This window comes from Macaca fascicularis, chromosome 6 (assembly GCF_037993035.2).
Source record: "Macaca fascicularis isolate 582-1 chromosome 6, T2T-MFA8v1.1".
Classification (NCBI taxonomy): Eukaryota; Metazoa; Chordata; class Mammalia; order Primates; family Cercopithecidae; genus Macaca; species Macaca fascicularis.
The window spans coordinates 179,853,879-179,870,701 of NC_088380.1; the positions used below are offsets into that span (position 1 = coordinate 179,853,879).

A 16,823-nucleotide genomic window follows, 5' to 3' on the forward strand; every position below is an offset into this window, starting at 1 on the left:
TTGATTAAGTTCTCTAGCCCCACCCCCAATCAGCTATTTCATAACAAAGATGATAAGAATACGTGCTTCCTTGCTGGGCACAGTGGCTCACACCTGTAATCCCAGCACTTTGGGAGGCCAAGGCAGGCAAATCATGAGGTCAGGAGATTAAGACCATCTTGGCTAACACAATGAAACCCGGTGTCTACTAAAAAATACAAAAAATTAGCCGAGTGTGGTGGCAGGCGCCTGTAGTCCCAGCTACTCAGGAGGCTGAGGCAGGAGAATGGTGTGAACCCGGGAGGCAGAGCTTGCAGTGAGTTGAGATCACGCCACTGCACTCCAGCCTGGATGACAGAGCGAGACACCATCTCCAAAAAAAAAAAAACTACATGCTTCCTTAATGTACTCCAAAATCAGCCGGGCGCAGTGGCTCCCACTTGTAATCCCAGCGCTTTGGGAGGCTGAGATGGGCAGATTGCTCGAGGCCAGAATTTCGAGACCAGCCTGGGTAACATGGGGAAACCCCATCTCAACAACAACAAAAAAATGCAAAAATTAGCCAGGTGTGGTGGCACACGCCTGTAGTCCCAGCTACTTGGGAGACTGAGATGGGAGGAACCTGAGCCTGGGAGGTGGCAGTTGCAGTGAGCCATGATGGTGCCACTGCATTTACTCCAGCCTGGGTGACAGAGCAAGACCCTGTCTCAAGAATAAATAAATAAAAATTTATTCCAAAATCAAACTACATGACTTTGCCATGTAACGTAATGCACATTTACATTTTATTTATTTATTTATTTATTTTGAGACAGAGTCTTACTCTGACACCTAGGCTGAAATGCAATGGCGTGATCTCAGCTCACTGCAATCTCCGCCTCCTGGGTTCAAGCCATTCTCCTGCCTTAGCCTTCCAGTTGGCTGGAACTACAGGCATGCACCACCGCGCCCGGCTAATTTTTCTGTATTTTTAGTAGAGATGGGGTTTTACCATGCTGGCCAGGTTGATCTCGAACTCCTGACCTCAAATGATCTGCCTGCCTCGCCCTCCCAAAGTGCTGGGATTACAGACGTGAGCCACTATGCCCGGCCTACGTTTATTTTAAACTGGTATCATTGATCTTGAGTGAAAACTATCCCCCATTTGTATATGGTTTTTCAAAAGTGAAGGCCTATTTTTCCCTTTTTTGATTGTTGCTTTGTCAAAAAATGCCTGTACTATGAAGTCTAATCAGTGTGTTCTTCATGGAAAATTAACAGACAAACCATATATATTCACTACTTCAGTATTCTCAGATAAAATTTATTTTATTGGCTGGGTGTGATGGCTCATGCCTGTAATCCCAGAACTTTGGGAAGCCAAGACAAGAGGAAACCTGAGCTCAGGAGTTTGAGACCAGCCTGGGCAATATAGCAAGACTCCATTTCTATGAAAAATTCAAAAATCAGCTGGGCATGATGGCTCATGCCTGTAATCCCAGCACTTTGGGAGGCTGGGGTGGGCAGAATGCTTGAGCCCAGGAGTTGGAGCCCAACCTGGGCAACATGATTAAACCCTGTCTCTACAAAAAATATATAAAAATTAGCCGGGTGTGTTCGTGTGCGCCTGTAGTTCCAGTACTTGGGAGGCTGAGATAGCAGGATCATTTGGGCTCAGGAGATTGAGGCTGCAGTGAGCCAAGATCCCGCCGCTGCACTCCAGCCTGGATGGCAGAGCAAGACCCTGTGTCAAAAATATATATATATATATGGTGTTGAATTTAAACTGCTAGAAAAAAAGAAAAGTGTCATTTGTCACCTACACTTGATATAGCCAGAACGGGGAGCAAGCTAGCGGGCAGCCTCCAGTACGAGACCAATGCAAGGAGCCCGCTCCCCAGGAGCCTGGCCCCAGAGCAGAGTTCGCCGTGCCTGTGGGAACCTCCCCTCCATGCTGTAAGAGGGAAGGGAAAAATACAGACTCTTGAAACTGTGGTGAAATCATTAGATTCCAGCACCATCAGTCTCAGTCAGCTTCATTCTTCCTGCGTCCTGTAACATAGAGTGTTACTTGTGCTCCTCATTTCAGCAGTGTCCTTGGTTACTGGGCCTTTTGCCACAGCCCTGCAAAACCTGGCCAAACTTGCGCCACGTTGATTATCCTGTGTTTCATATTTTGTTGAACATCTATGCATTTTAAAGTATTGGCCTGGTTAACTTTCTTGATGTTAACTTTTTGCCTTCCTGAGGAATGTATGAGGACTAGTTACCAGAATGGTTTCGTTTTGCAGGTCGCGAGAAGAGAATGCCTTCTAGATGCAAAATCACCTCCAAACCTGCTACCTTTCTTGACTTGCCTGTTTTGGCCATCAGCTGCCTTAAACGTTAACAGCACATTTGAATGCCTTATTCTACAATGCAGCGTGTTTTACTTCGCCTTTTTTACACTTTGGTGAATTACGTGCCTACGTAACCTGAACTGTGCCGACTCCACAAGACGATTATGTACTCTTCTAAGATAGAAGATGCTGTTCTTCTGAGAGATACATTACTCTCTCCTTGGAATCTGTGGATTTGAAGATGGCTCCTGCCTTCTCACATGGGAATCAGTGAAGTGTTGAGAAACTGCTGCAAGACAAACAAGACTCCAGTGGGGTGGTCAGTAGGAGAGCACGTTCAGAGGGAAGAGCCATCTCAACAGAATCACGCCAAACATACTTTCAGGATGAATTTCTTATTTCTGCCATCTTTTGGAATAAATATTTTTCTCCTTTCTATGGAAATCTGGGTTCAGTGTTTGTAAAATTCATTTTTATAAGCTTTTCTATCGCTACATAATGCCTTTTTAAAAAATGATTTTGTAGTCTAAACTTAGGTTGGGTATATAAACCCTTCCATGTAGCTTGAGATGCCTGAAAAGACTGGTAAGTGCTTTTCTTAATCATTCAGTAACCATTTGAGTGCCTGCTGCAATCAAGGCACTGGAGGGATCAAAGATGTGTAAATTGGAGTCCCTGCAAGTCCAGAAGCTATTTGGAGAGATAAGGCTAGTATACACAGAACTGTAATATAAGGCTGTGTTGGAGCATTGTCCTTAAAGATGGTAGCATGATGAACAGGCCAAGGATATCTGTCAGCCACAGAACAAGGCAGCAAATGCTCCTGAAATGGAACCATCACAGCCTCAGACACAGGACTAAAGAAGTCAAGAGTGATTAAAAAGCCAGGGACAGGAGACAACAATTTTGTGTTTCAGTAGCAGGCATCTCGATATACTAATTTGAGGGCTTTATGACTTTCAAGAAATTAAAAATTAAAATGAACCTAAATTTTTACCAGCTCATGGCTTTTTGACAGCTAGCCAAGAATGGATTTCCTGTTTTGCAGTTTGTACTTTTCTATTCCTCCCAAACTGTCTGAACTCATTACTTTGCTATTCTTATGACCAAAGTGAGTTTCAAGTTGAAGTGACTCTCCTGCTCTCATTTCTTTTCATTCTTTTCTTTTGTTTTGTGCAGTCTGTTAGGCAACTCCATACTTTCCATTTCCAGCAGGAGGGCCACATTAGCTAATTTCATGGAATCCATGAAACATTGATGATTTAAAGTTGAAGGGGCCATGGTGATACAGGCTAACCCCATCATTTTATAGATCAGGAAGCTCAGCCCAGATGGGGAATTTCTCGCCCAGCTTAATGCAGTTGGTCAGAGGCAGACAGGGGAGTAGGATCCATGTTTTCTTTCTTTTTTTTCTTGAGACAGAGTCTCGCTCTGTCGCCCAGGCTGGAGTGCAGTGGTGCGACCTCAGCTCACTGCAACCTCTGCCTCCCGGGTTCAAGCAATTCTCCTGCCTCAGCCTCCCAAGTAGCTGGGATTACAGGCATGTGCCACCACCCCCAGCTACTTTCTGTATTTTTAGTAGAGACGGGGTTTCACCATGTTGACCAGCCTGGTCTTGAACTCCTGACCTCGTGATCTACTCACCTCAGCCTCCCAAAGTGCTGGGATTACAGGTGTGAGCCACCACGCCCAGCCAGGATCCATGTTTTCTAATTTTCACACTAGAGCACTTTTCACAGGCTACCCTGCCTCCCTCAGAGTTGCTTTGGCCAGGAGCCAACTCTGGGTCTCGGGTGGGAGGGAAGAATTCTGCCATTACAGATTACCAAGCTGTCTCTCACCAGAACAACTTACATGACCCTTAGTATTTGTCATGTAAGAAAGCAATGCTGGTGGTTACTGCGGCTACATAAAAGGATGCCACAGTCTTTGAGCGCTGACGGTGTGAGGAAGTGTGACTCCAATGCAGCTGTGTTTCCAGATTCTACAAGTCAAGCCCTGCAGCCTGTCATCACTGGGGGTCAGTCTGAAACCTTCCCCACTCCCACCCTACACTGCTTTCCAGCAGATTGCAAGGTTTTTGAAACAATGTTTTCCAAGTTGAGCCTCATGGTGCCTTCATGTGGCAGCACTTGCCTTAAGTGTGGCTTTTGTGTATCTTGAGTTGAGTTTATGCATCCGCTGACAGGGAGCCTGCCTAGGTTCGGCACAGCAGATCTTAGCTGTGGTGCGCCTTCCGCTAGTGATGGAGGGTAGCTTTGGGGGTTTCTTCGCATGGTTATCACAGTTTGGTGCATTTTTAATTACATGGCACAGTTGAAGGCAGAAGCCATGACCCTGACTGATTCAGGGTTATGAGTTCTGCCTTGTTCTGTCAGTTGGTAGCGGTCCATTTTTTTTCAGAAGCCCCATTTGTCTTGTCTTTTTTTTTTTTTTTTTTTTGAGATGGAGTCTCGCTCTGTCACCCAGGCTGGAATGCAGTGGCGCAATCTCGGCTCACTGGAATCTCCGTTTCCCGGGTTCACGCCGTTCTCCTGCCTCAGCCTCCTGAGTCGCTGGGACTACAGGCACCCGCCACCACACCTGGCTAATATCATGTATTTTTAGTGGAGATGGCATTTCACTGTGTTGGCCAGGCTGGTGTCGAACTCCTGACCTCAGGTTATCCACTTACCTTGGCTTCCCAAAGTGCTGGGATTATAGACATGAGCCACTGCACCCTGCCATCATACTATTGTTGAAATGGGGAAATGACGAAATCACCTCAGGTTTTGTGAGAGGAAATTTGGTAAGTCTCCTTTGCCCAGGAAGTCACTTTACCCTTGAGCCCTAGTTATCTCATTTATTAAATTCTTGAGAAGATTCAATGCCATTAATACATAAACCCAGACATATGTTCTCTCCTCACCTCACCCTTAATAATGGAGCTATTTTGTTACAACATGATCAGGCATCTGAGACGGATGTTGGTGAATCATATTTTCTTAACGCCTGGCCAGAGTATCATATTTCCTAATACGCCCGGCCAGAGTATTTTCCAAATAAATGACCAAATCCCCAGGGCGCATTGACAGTACTTTTCTCTTAAGATAGGACCCAGAGAGGGGCCGGGCGCGGTGGCTCACACCTGTAATCCCAGCACTTTGGGAGGCCGAGGCAGATGGATCACGAGGTCAGGAGATCGAGACCATTCTGGCTAACACGGTGAAACCCCGTCTCTACTAAAAATACAAAAAAGTAGCCGGGCGTGCTGGCGGACACCTGTAGTCCCAGCCACTCGGGAGGCTGAGGCAGGAGAATTGCTTGAACCGGGGAAGTGAAGGTTGCAGTGAGCTGAGATCGCGCCACTGCACTCCAGCCTGGGTGAGAGAGCAAGACTCCGTCTCAAAAAAAAAAAAAAAAAAGATAGGACCCAGAGGGAGAGCCAAGTGCTTTTTTTTTTCTACATAGGATTACACTTTGGGTTTTTGTGTTTTGTTTTGTTTGAGACAGAGTTTCGCTCTTGTTGCCCAGGCTGGAGTGCAATGGCGTGATCTCGGCTCACTGCAGCCTTCATCTCCCAGGTTCAAGCAGTTCTGCCTCAGCCTCCCGAGCAGGTGGGATTACAGTCGCCTGCCACCACGCCCGGCTAACTTTTTGTATTTTTCGTAGAGACGGGTTTTCACCATGTTGGCCAGGGTGGTTTTGAACTCCTGATCTCAGGTGATCCGCCCCCTTCGACCTCCCAAAGCGCTGGGATTACAGGCGTGAGCTACTGTGCCTGGCCTATGGTTACACTTTTGATTAGTCATTTGTACCTGGAGGTAGAGGTTTACAGAAAAATAAAAGGCGCCCTTATTAGGCCCCTAGGCTTGAGTTCAGAACCAGAGCCTAAGTGGCTGGACCACACCCTTTCTGCCCTTCCAGGTTCTACCAACTCTTATACCAGGATGGAAGTATTTCTGGCATGATTTTGAAGATGAAGTGTGAGGATTGATTGGTTTCTTTTAGCACTGTTTTTGTTGTTTTCTTTAAACATACAATCATGTCTAGACATGTGTCACTACCCCAACTTAATATTTTATCTTTGATGTTGCTTCAAAAGTAGTACCTTTCTGTTTAGCCTTTTTTTTTTTTTTTTTTTTTTTAAAGCAATGGTAGGTGTTTGGTCATGCTGAAGTAAATTTAGAATTTGAGAAATGATTTAAAATTGTTGCCAAGAATCATGAAAAATCTGGCAAGAGTTAACTGCTCCTTTATTAACATAAATTATATTTTAAAATATGTGTCTACACATTTTAGAACAGTTTCATACTCCCATCCTCCATGCAAAAATTCTTTTTGGTTTGGGAGAACATATGTGTTTAATACGGAGATGGAGGCCAGGCGCAATGGCTCACACCTGTAATTCCAACACTTTGGGAGGCCAAGGCTGGCAGATCACCTGAGGTCGGGAGTTCAAGACCAGCCTGACCAACATGGAGAAACCCTGTCTCTACTAAAAATACAAAATTAGCCGGGTATGGTGACACATGCCTGTGATCCCAGCTATTCGGGAGGCTGAGGCAGGAGAATCGCTTGAACTCGGGAGGCAGAGGTTGCAGTGAGCCAAGATGGTGCCATTGCACTGCAGCCTGAGCAACAAGAGCGAAACTCCACCTCAAAAAAAAAAATTAGTCCACTATGGTGGTGGGTGCCTACTAGGGAGGCTGCCACTAGGGTGGGTGCCTACTAGGGAGTCTGAGGCAGGTGAATTGCTCGAACCTGGGAGGTGGAGGCTGCAGTGAGCCAAGATCGCGCCACCGCCCTCCAGTCTGGGCAACGCAGTGAAACTGCATCTCAAAAACAACAAGAAAAATGGAGATGGAGACTACAGCAAACGTTACGTGTTACTTTTCCCCTGGCCCTTTTATTTCAACTTTCAAGAGTTGAGTGGATGAAATTAATTGCAGAAAATTCATAATTTTCAAAGGAAAGCACAACATAAAACATTATTGTAAAGAATGCTTATCACAGTACAGTTAACTAGAAATAACCTAATGCCGACGTAAGGAGCTGTTTAAATCATGTTGCTGCATCCAAATGAAGTAAAATCAATTTTGTTTTCAAAATATATGCCTAGAAAAGAGACAGAAAAGAGAACAAAATTACTAGCATTGCTTGCCTCTAGATGGTAATTACAAGTCATCTTATTTTCTGTTTTCCTTTTCAGCATTTTTTCCAATGAAAATGTAATAGTGTAGTAAAAAGAAACAATAGAAGTTACCTTAATAGCAAAAGATAATGGTCAGAATATTATGTTACAGGAAAAAAAAAAAAACAGAATTTCTATACACAGAAAAAAGCCTGGTAGGAAACAGACCAAGATGTCAAATGTGATTATGTCTTTTACAATATTGTGTCTTCCAAATTTTCCATAAACAGCATGTATTACTTTTATAATCAGGAAGAAAAAAAGTATATTTTTGAGGGCATCATTGTCAGAAGTGTTAGTACTTCCTTCAGATATAATTTAGTGCACACATACACACATTCAGGGTCAGGGGAAACGAAGTCAGCTAGATTTATTAAAACATTGAAGCTACTATGAAGCAATGAAAATCAGTGAGTTCACACAGAAATTGTGATCGTTTTCATTGTGCAGGACAGAGCACTGATCATTCCGTGTATAAAACTCTAACCTTTTGTATAGGTGCTCACAGTGACTGCAGGGGGAAATGAAAAGGGAGCATTGATTTTGATTCTTTCCACATAGAAATGTGGAAGCCTAGGGTATCAATGCTGTGGGGTCCCACACCGGTTAGAGAAAGCCCCACTGTTCTTCCATGCCCAGCTGCTCCAAGCAAAGCTTTCATTCAGGCTGCCCCTGCTTCAGTTAGAATCCCATCTCAGTGAAATGTATTGGCCCTCTTTTCCCAACTCCCACTGCCCCCAAGCCAGCTCCAAAAGAAGAGGGTATTCCAGTAGCTGAGGATGCTCAGCAGCTAATACTGCCCCCCGGCATGAATGCAGTCAAGATTCCATTTCTGTCAGGACGTTGACATGGTTTCCCTGGTTTCTTTACGCTGTCCACAGTGTGGTACTACTGTGGGTTGCCACTCCAAAACAGGACAAGCAGAGCAGATATTTTGTCAAAGTAAGCCTGTATTTGAGGAAGGGTAAGTTAAGCTAAGTGTGACTTTGTCCAAGCTGCAGATGCTTTTCAACAACAGGTTGAAAAAGTAGTTCAGCCAGATTCAACCAGGTTGCACAGATATTTTCAGCTCCTGTTTTTTGTCCTGATATTAGCTGCTTGAGCAAAAAGACTCAGCAACCTGACTTCCTACAGCCTAGAGTTTAGCAAGGAAGAGAATTCAACAGTAATGATGAATGGTTATTTATGCTACACCAGTGCTTCTCAAATGGTAATGTACAGATTGCCTGGGGATTGTGTTTTAACAGATTCTGATTAAATCAAGATGGGAGCAATGATTCTGTAGTTCCAACAAGCTCCCAGGTGCTGCTCGTGCTTCTGGTGAGTGGACCGCACGGGAGCAAGGTGCTATATGTTAGGGAAGTACAGGTTTCTAGGTAAGAGTGAGCCCTAGAAACATTAAACTTGTGGTGGGAGGAAGGGTTATTGAAGGAAATGACCTTTCAGGGTAAACCCCAAGGATGAGTAAGAGCTTAGCAGAGAGGATCGGGCACGGTGGCTCACACCTGTAATCTCAGCACTTTTGGAAGGCCGAGACGGGAGGATCACCTGAGGTCAGGAGTTTGAGACCAGCTTGGCTAACATGACGAAACCCCGTCACTATTAAAAATACAAAAATTAGCCAGGCGTGGTGGTGTGCGCCTGTAATCCCAGCTACTCAGGAGGCTGAGGCAGGAGAATTGCTTGTATCTGGGAGGCAGAGGTTGTAGTGAGTCGAAATCACGCCATTGCACTCTAGCCTAGGGGACAGAGTGAGACTCCGTCTCAAAAAAATTTTTAAAAATTTAAAAAGAGCTTAGCAGAGAGGAGTATCTGAGGTATTTCCAGCAGACCTGTGAAATTGTTGCAGGGGTCCAGGAGAGGTAGGTGCCCCAGAGTGTGGTAATGGAAATGAATTAGGAGAGGAAGCTACAATGGGGCCATAATTATTAGTTCATACACATAAACTTCAGTGAGTGATTGGTTATGTGGGGGCAATAAGGGACAGGGAGGAGTTGAGAATTACACCAGGTTCCCACTGAGTGATGGAGCCCTTTACTAGGATGGAGGCACAGGGGATACAACAAGCTTGTTATAGCCTGATGGATTCTTCTTGCCTGCTGCCCAGAAATGCCAATGCACTGAAAACAGCCTGAAGTGTTGCAGCAGAGAAACAATTTAATATTCAAAATGCCAGTCAAGCAGAAGGACTGGAAATCATTCTCAAATCTGCCTCCCCGAGAATTCAGAGGCTAGAGATTCTATTTTATTTTATTTTATATTTTATATTTTATTTTATTTTATGTTATTTTATTTTATTTTATGTTATTTTATTTTATTTTATTTTATTTATTTTTTTTGAGACGGAGTCTCGCTGTGTCTCCCAGGCTGGAGTGCAGTGGCGTGATCTCGGCTCACTGCAAGCTCCGCCTCCCGGGTTCACGCCATTCTCCTGCCTCAGCCTCCCAAGTAGCTGAGACTACAGGCGCCCGCCACCACGCCTGGCTAGTTTTTTGTATTTTTAGTAGAGACGGGGTTTCACCATGTTAGCCAGGATAGTCTCGATCTCCTGACCTCGTGATCCACCCGCCTCGGCCTCCCAAAGTGCTGGGATTACAGGCTTGAGCCACCGCGCCCGGCCTTTATTTTATTTTTGAGGTAGATTCTCGCTCTGTCACCAGGCTGGAGTACAGTGGTGCAATCTCAGCTCACTGCAACCGCTGCTTCCTGGGTTCAAGCGATTCTCCTGTCTCAGCCTCCCAAGTAGCTGGGACTACAGGCGCGTGCCACTGCACCCAGCTAGTTTTTGTATTTTTAGTAGAGATGGGGTTTCACCATGTTGGCCAGGATGGTCTTGATCCTTGACCTCGTGATCCGCCGACCTCGGCCTCCCAAAGTGCTGCAATTACAGGCGTGAGCCACTGCACCCCGCTGAGGCTAGAGGTTTTTTTTGTTTGTTTGTTTGTTTGTTTGAGACGGAGTCTTGTTCTGTCACCCAGGCTGGAGTGCAGTGGCGCGATCTCAGCTCACTGCTCCTGGGTTCACACCATTCTCCTGCCTCTGCCTCCCGAGTAGCTGAGACTACAGGCGCCTGCCACCATGCCTGGCTAATTTTTTTTTGTATTTTTAGTACAGACGGGATTTCACTGTTAGCCAGGATGGTCTCGATCTCTTGACCTTGTGATCCGCCTGCCTCAGCCTCCAAAGTGCTGGGATTACAGGCGTGAGCCACCATGCCCGGCCCGCTGAGGCTAGAGTTTTTAAAGGAAAGCTGGGTGGGCAGGTGGCTAGGGAACAGGGAATGCTGACTGAGTTGGGGATGAAATCATAAAGGGTTGACGTTGTCTTGTACTAAGTCAGTTCCTGGGTGGGGGCCACGAGACCAGTTGGGTCAGTTTCTTGGTTATAGGTTACCCATCTGAGTGGCACCAGCTGGTCCATCAAAATACAAGGTCTGAAAGATACCTCAAACACCAGTCTTAGGTTCTACAATAGTGACGTTATCTATAGGAGCAACTGGGGAGGTTACACATCTTGTGACCTCCAGCTACATGACTCCTGAACCATAATTCTGACCTTGCGGCTAATCTGTTAGTTTTATGAAGGCAGTTTGGTCCCTGTGTGATGAAGGGATTTGCTATCTTTGTTTTAAAGTTAAACTATAAACTAAATTCCTCCCATAGTTTTCTTGCCCTACACCCAGGAATGAGCAAAGACGGTTAGCTGGTGAGGTTAGAAGCAAGATGGAATCAGCAATGCTGGATTTCTGTCACTATCATAGTATTTGCAAAGGTGGTGTCAAGCTTAGGGACACAGTGGAGTCCAGCTGTGGACAAAGAGTTTCAGGAACCTGAGGTGTCCATGCAGGGACACCCCCAGTGGACAATTGTTATTTGGGCCTGGAGGTTAGAATGTGGGCACCAATGCAGAGATAATGGAAGCTGTGGGTGTGGATAAGGGCCAGGAAGAATGTGTGTAGAGTGAGAGGAGAGGCTGTCTAAGTTGCAGGCCTGAGGAGCACCCACTCTTAAGGGTTGGGCAAGGAAAGGGGAGGACTCTATAAGGGGCAGCCATTGTAAATGGCCCTGGTTTGGATAGCTGTCAGCACCACCATCGCCCCCAGCTTATTAAGTATTTTACATACATTATCCTAGGAAGTAAGTGGGACACATATTGCCCCTCTTTTATAGCCGGAAAAACAGATCAACAGTACTTCAAACCTACTGTCATTCCAACAGCTTGGCTGCCCTTCAGCTGGGATGTTTACAGGGACTCCACCCTGCCCTCACTCAACCGACAGCCAAGCTGCCCATTTCTGAGATTCTAGGAGCGGCTTACAGCTGTTTTTTTTTTTTTCTACTTTTTCTTCATTGTTATCAGTCCTATGGCTAATAATAATACCTAACACACAGCAGTTCCACATACAGATGTTACTTTTTTTTTTCTTTTTTCTTTTTTTTTTTTTTTTTGAGACGTAGTTCCACTCCTGTCCCCCAGGCTGGAGTGCAATGGCATGATCTCAGCTCACTGCAACCTCCACCTCTGAGGTTCAAGTGATTCTCCTGCCTCAGCTTCCCAGGTAGTTGAGATTACAGGCATGCGCCACCATGCCCAGCTAATTTTTGTATTTTTAGTAGAGATGGGGTTTCACCATGTTGGTCAAGCTGGTCTTGAACTCCTGACCTCAAGTGATCCACCTGCCTTGGCCTCCCAAACTGCTGGGATTACAGGCGTGAGCCACCACACCCAGACCACAGATGTTATTCTTAGTGTTTTACATATTTTAACTTGTTTAATCCTCACAACAACCCTATTAAATATATTTATTATCTTCATTTTATAGATGAAGAAATTGAGGCCCAATGTTCCAAGCTATTATCAAAAGACCAAATTATAACAAACTGGTTTAAAGATTTCAATTGGCTTTATTTGCAATTCTAGAATCAGGCAACACTTCATTCCATAAAACTGAGTGAGTTCCAAAGAGCTGAGGAGAAGGACTTGGCTTTATACACAGAGAAGGGCTGAAGAAAGCAGAAGGAAGGAACAGAGCATATTAGTTACTTTTAGACAGAACTATAGAAATGTAACTGGTTAGTAACATTGGGTTACTTCAGGCTACCTTTTTTGTTTAAGGATTAAACAGAGGAACTTCCCTTATCATACTGATTGAAGATTGGAACTAGCCTGCTTGGGAAATTGGTTGTTGTCTGTCCCTCCTGTTTTCTTGCAAGGTCAGAAAACTCTTTAGGTTTGGTGATCTGGAACTTTAACATGGCTGACTCCATTTTGATTTTTAGGCTGGTCTGTTGGGGCCTAGTGCAGGAGCTTATTCCAAAACAATGGCCTCCTATAATGGTTTATTGAACAGTGTTAATTAGAGGAAATGGGGTTTAAACCTAGGGGAGTCTGACTTTAGGGTTCAGGGCTGTCACTGAGCCTCCATTTTTCTGAGGTAAAATTCCTCACCTTACCCACTGATGATGGTCTTGTAGTCTTAGCTTCTTGGCCACACTTTCAACCTTTCAGTGCCTATAGTTGTTCCTAGCCCGGAAAGGTCACATGGTTCGTATACTACCTTCTGTTGAGAAGCCAATAGCTTTCTGAAAATAAGGCCAGAGGCCATTTGGAGAATCCTAAACCTGCTGCCTGGGAATGGGCAGGGTCTTGTGCTTCTCAATGTCCTCAGAATGAATTTCCTGCCATGCCTGGGATTCCAGCTCCCCTCTCTCCCCAGCTCCCCACAAGACAGGGTTGGAATTGCTAATCCCCTGCCTTTGGGACAGACTATCAGACCCAAAGGTAGTTCTTTGTTTGTTTTTGTTTGGTTTTGTTTTGTTTTCCGGTGACACGTCAATGCCCTTATGCAATAAAGGGGATTGCCTTGATTTTCCTGAGTTGCCCAAGGGGGCTGGTACCTGCATGTCCCAGGGAGGGTGCGCACTTCATGCTCTCTGCCAGCATTTCTGAAGCATGGGGTCGGAATGGGATTTTCCAGTGTCACATTGCATGTGGATAGACGGTGCTGAGAAAGTACCACCCCATCTCACCTCCCTCTGCCTGGAAACTTTCACCCCTCTCAGCTCGGCCCCAGGGGCACGTCTTGGAGGCAGTGCCCCGCCTCCTTCCCTGCAGAGGTGTGCGCTCTTTGCTTCCCACAGCAACCTTTGCTTGTCTCCATTATCACAATTGTACGTAACTCTCATGTCTTTCCCAGGGCCTGCAGAAGCTTTACTGGGCAGGATCCCTTGTTTGTTCCGGTTTGATCCTACCATGCACAAAAAGGTGTTCAGTAAATGTTCATTTACTGAAAGTTGGCTTGGAAAAAAAAGTCTTGTGAGAGATCAGCTTTTTTTTTTTTTTTTTTTTTAAATTCCAGTCTCTAGGTATTGAGTTTTCTTAAAGGATGGTAGAACTGTCTGACCTGGCGCTCTAAGGTCTTAGACGGTGAATTTCATGGGGCAGTCACACAGGGACCCTCGCTTAGAAGACCCCTGCACTGGGTTTGATGCTCTGCTCTTATATTGATATTCTTAGTAATTTTTTTTTATTTCTTTTTTTTGAGTAGGGGACGGAGTTTTGCTCTTGTTGCCCAGGCTGGAGTGCAATGGCGCAATCTCACCTCACTGCAACCTCCACCTCCTGGGTTCAGGCGATTGTCCTGCCTCAGCCTCCCAAGTAGCTGGGATTACAGGCATGCTCCACCACGCCTGGCTAATTTTTGTTTTTGTTTTGCTTTTGAGACGGAGTCTCACTCTGTCACCCAGGCTGGAGTGCAGTGGCGCCATCTCGGCTCACTGCAAGCTCCGCCTCCCAGGTTCACGCCATTCTCCTGCCTCAGCCTCCTGAGTGGCTGGGACTACAGGCGCCCGCCACCATGCCTGGCTAATTTTTTGTATTTTTAGTAGAGACGGGGTTTCACAATGTTGGTCAGGCTGGTCTCGAACTCCTGACCTCATGATCCACCTGCCTCGGCCTCCAAAAGCACTGGGATTACAGGCGTCAGCCACCGTGCCCGGCCCAACAATAGCCATCTTTTACCTAGTGCATATTGTGTGCCAGGCCCTAAGGACATTATGTAACTGTGATAAGGACAGGAGGCAGGAAATACTGGGTAGAAGAGAGTGGTTCTGGCCGGGCACGGTGGCTCAAGCCTGTAATCCCAGCACTTTGGGAGGCCGAGACGGGCGGATCACGACGTCAGGAGTTCGAGACCATCCTGGCTAACACGGTGAAACCCCGTCTCTACTAAAAAATACAAAAAACTAGCCGGGCAAGGTGGTGGGCGCCTGTAGTCCCAGCTACTCGGGAGGCTGAGGCAGGAGAATGGCGTAAAAACCCGGGAGGCGGAGCTTGCAATGAGCTGAGATCCGGCCACTGCACTCCAGCCTGGGTGACACAGCAAGACTCCGTCTCAAAAAAAAAAAAAAAAAAGAGAGTGGTTCTCTGGTAAAGGCCTACCCACAACCCCAGGCCTGGGGCCCTAAATGAGAACTTCATATCCCTAATTTCCCACCTAAATGTTGCTTTTTCCAAAACCACCCTGGCCTGCCAGACCCCCCATCCTGTACCCATAAGAACCCCAAACTCCACTGGCAGAGAAGCAGAGTAGCGCGGCAGAGGAGAGAAGAGAAGAAGCATCTGAACATCAAAGAGGCAGCTGATCGGCTGATGAGTCCCCAGCCAAACTCATTCCCACTCTGTCCACTTTCCTGCTCCCCATCCTGCTGATAGCCACCTTCATCACTCAGTAAAACCTCCACATTCACCATCCTTCAAGTCTGTGTGACCTGATTCTTCTCGGATGCCGGACAAGAACCCAGGTGCCGAGAGGGCAGGGTGTAAAAGGCTGTCACCCCGACTCTCCACTGAGCTGGTTAACACTTAGCTATCGATGGACGGCAAGGGCTGAAAGAGCATTAATTGTAACACACCCCTAGAGGCTACCGTGGGGCCCGAGTCCAAAAGCGCCCGCCTTGGCTCCAGCACCCACTCACCTGTGTGCTCTCCCTCCAGCAAGGGGTTTGAGTAAGCAAGCCACACCCCTGTCACAAGTCCCCCGAAGGGGTCCCAGGTTCATTACCTGATGCATAACAAGTCAATGCATGTGACACCGGGTTGCAGCAGACAAACAGGTTTAATCACAGGGTCATGAAACAAGGAGAGGAGAGGGAACCTTAAATCCATTTCCCTGAGGAGTTTGGGGCTAGGGTTTCTAATGGTTTTGAAGTGGGCCAAAGTGTGGAGATGGCTGATGGCTTGAAGAGTGCAGAGTGAAGTCATGGGACAGGGAGCTGAAGAAGCTGGATTGTCATGCCAATCCCATTCTCCTGTGAGGGTCTTCAAACTGGGAGCTGGAGTTGGGGTCTGGAAAACATCTTAAGTGAGCCTTAAACAAAAGTCTTATGATTCTCATGTCAGAGATCCTGTCTGTAGGAACAATGGGGATGGAAATTTAAAAAAAAATTTTTTTTTTTGAGATGGAGTCGCCCAGGTTGGAGGGCAGTGGCACGATCTTAGCTCACTGCAAACTCTGCTTCCTGGATTCAAGCGATTCTCCTGCCTCAGCCTCCTCAGTAGCTGGGATTACAGGCACCTGCCACCGCGCCCAGCTAATTTTTGAATTTTTAGTAGAGACAGGGTTTCACCATATTGGCTAGGCTGATCTCAAACTCCTGACCTCATCACCCACCTGTCTCGGCCTCCCAAAGTGCTGGAATTACAGGTGTGAGCCACCACGCCTGACAGGAAATCAATTCTTAAGCGGTCTGATGGCCCTGATGTCAGAAATCCTACCTGTAGGAACAACAGGGATACAATTGGTCAGTGCCTAGTGCTCCATTACCATTTTTTTTTTTTTTGAGACGGAGTCTCTGTGGCCCAGGCTGGAGTGCAGTGGCGCCATCTCTGCTCACTGCAAGCTCTGCCTCCGGGGTTCACGCCATTCTCCTGCCTCAGCCTCCCGAGTAGCTGGGACTACAGGCGCCTGCCACCACACCTGGCTAATTATTTTTGTATTTTTAGTAGAGACAGGGTTTCACTATGTTAGCCAGAATGGTCTCGAACTCCTGACCTCGTGATCCGCCCACCTCGGCCTCCCAAAGTGCTGGGATTACAGGCGTGAGACACTGCACCTGGCTGCTCCATGACTTTTAGCAACAAGGAAGTGGGGCCAGAGGGAAGCCTGATGAATGCTTAATTATATTTCTGTTCAGAACCTGGCATGCAAGTCTTGTCAACACTGTGGGGACAGTTTCAGTTACATTTGTTGCCTTATGCTTCACCAGATTTTAATTGGATTGGGGCAGGTCACAGAGTAGTATGACACATTTCCTGCCTTCTTAAAACTCCCAGCTCCTCTGTTCCTCACCCAG

General features: G+C 46.4%; 1 protein-coding gene across 1 annotated transcript in view; it reads left to right on the forward strand.

Moving 5' to 3' along the window:
- ATP6V0E1 (ATPase H+ transporting V0 subunit e1) overlaps positions 1-2,741 on the forward strand; it is a 49,317-nt gene extending 46,576 nt beyond the window's left edge. Inside the window, exon 4 of the mRNA XM_005558539.4 lies at positions 2,250-2,741. The gene's annotated coding sequence lies outside the window, so the exon portion shown is untranslated. The remainder of the gene's footprint in view (positions 1-2,249) is intronic.
- The last annotated feature ends 14,082 nt before the right edge of the window (positions 2,742-16,823 follow it).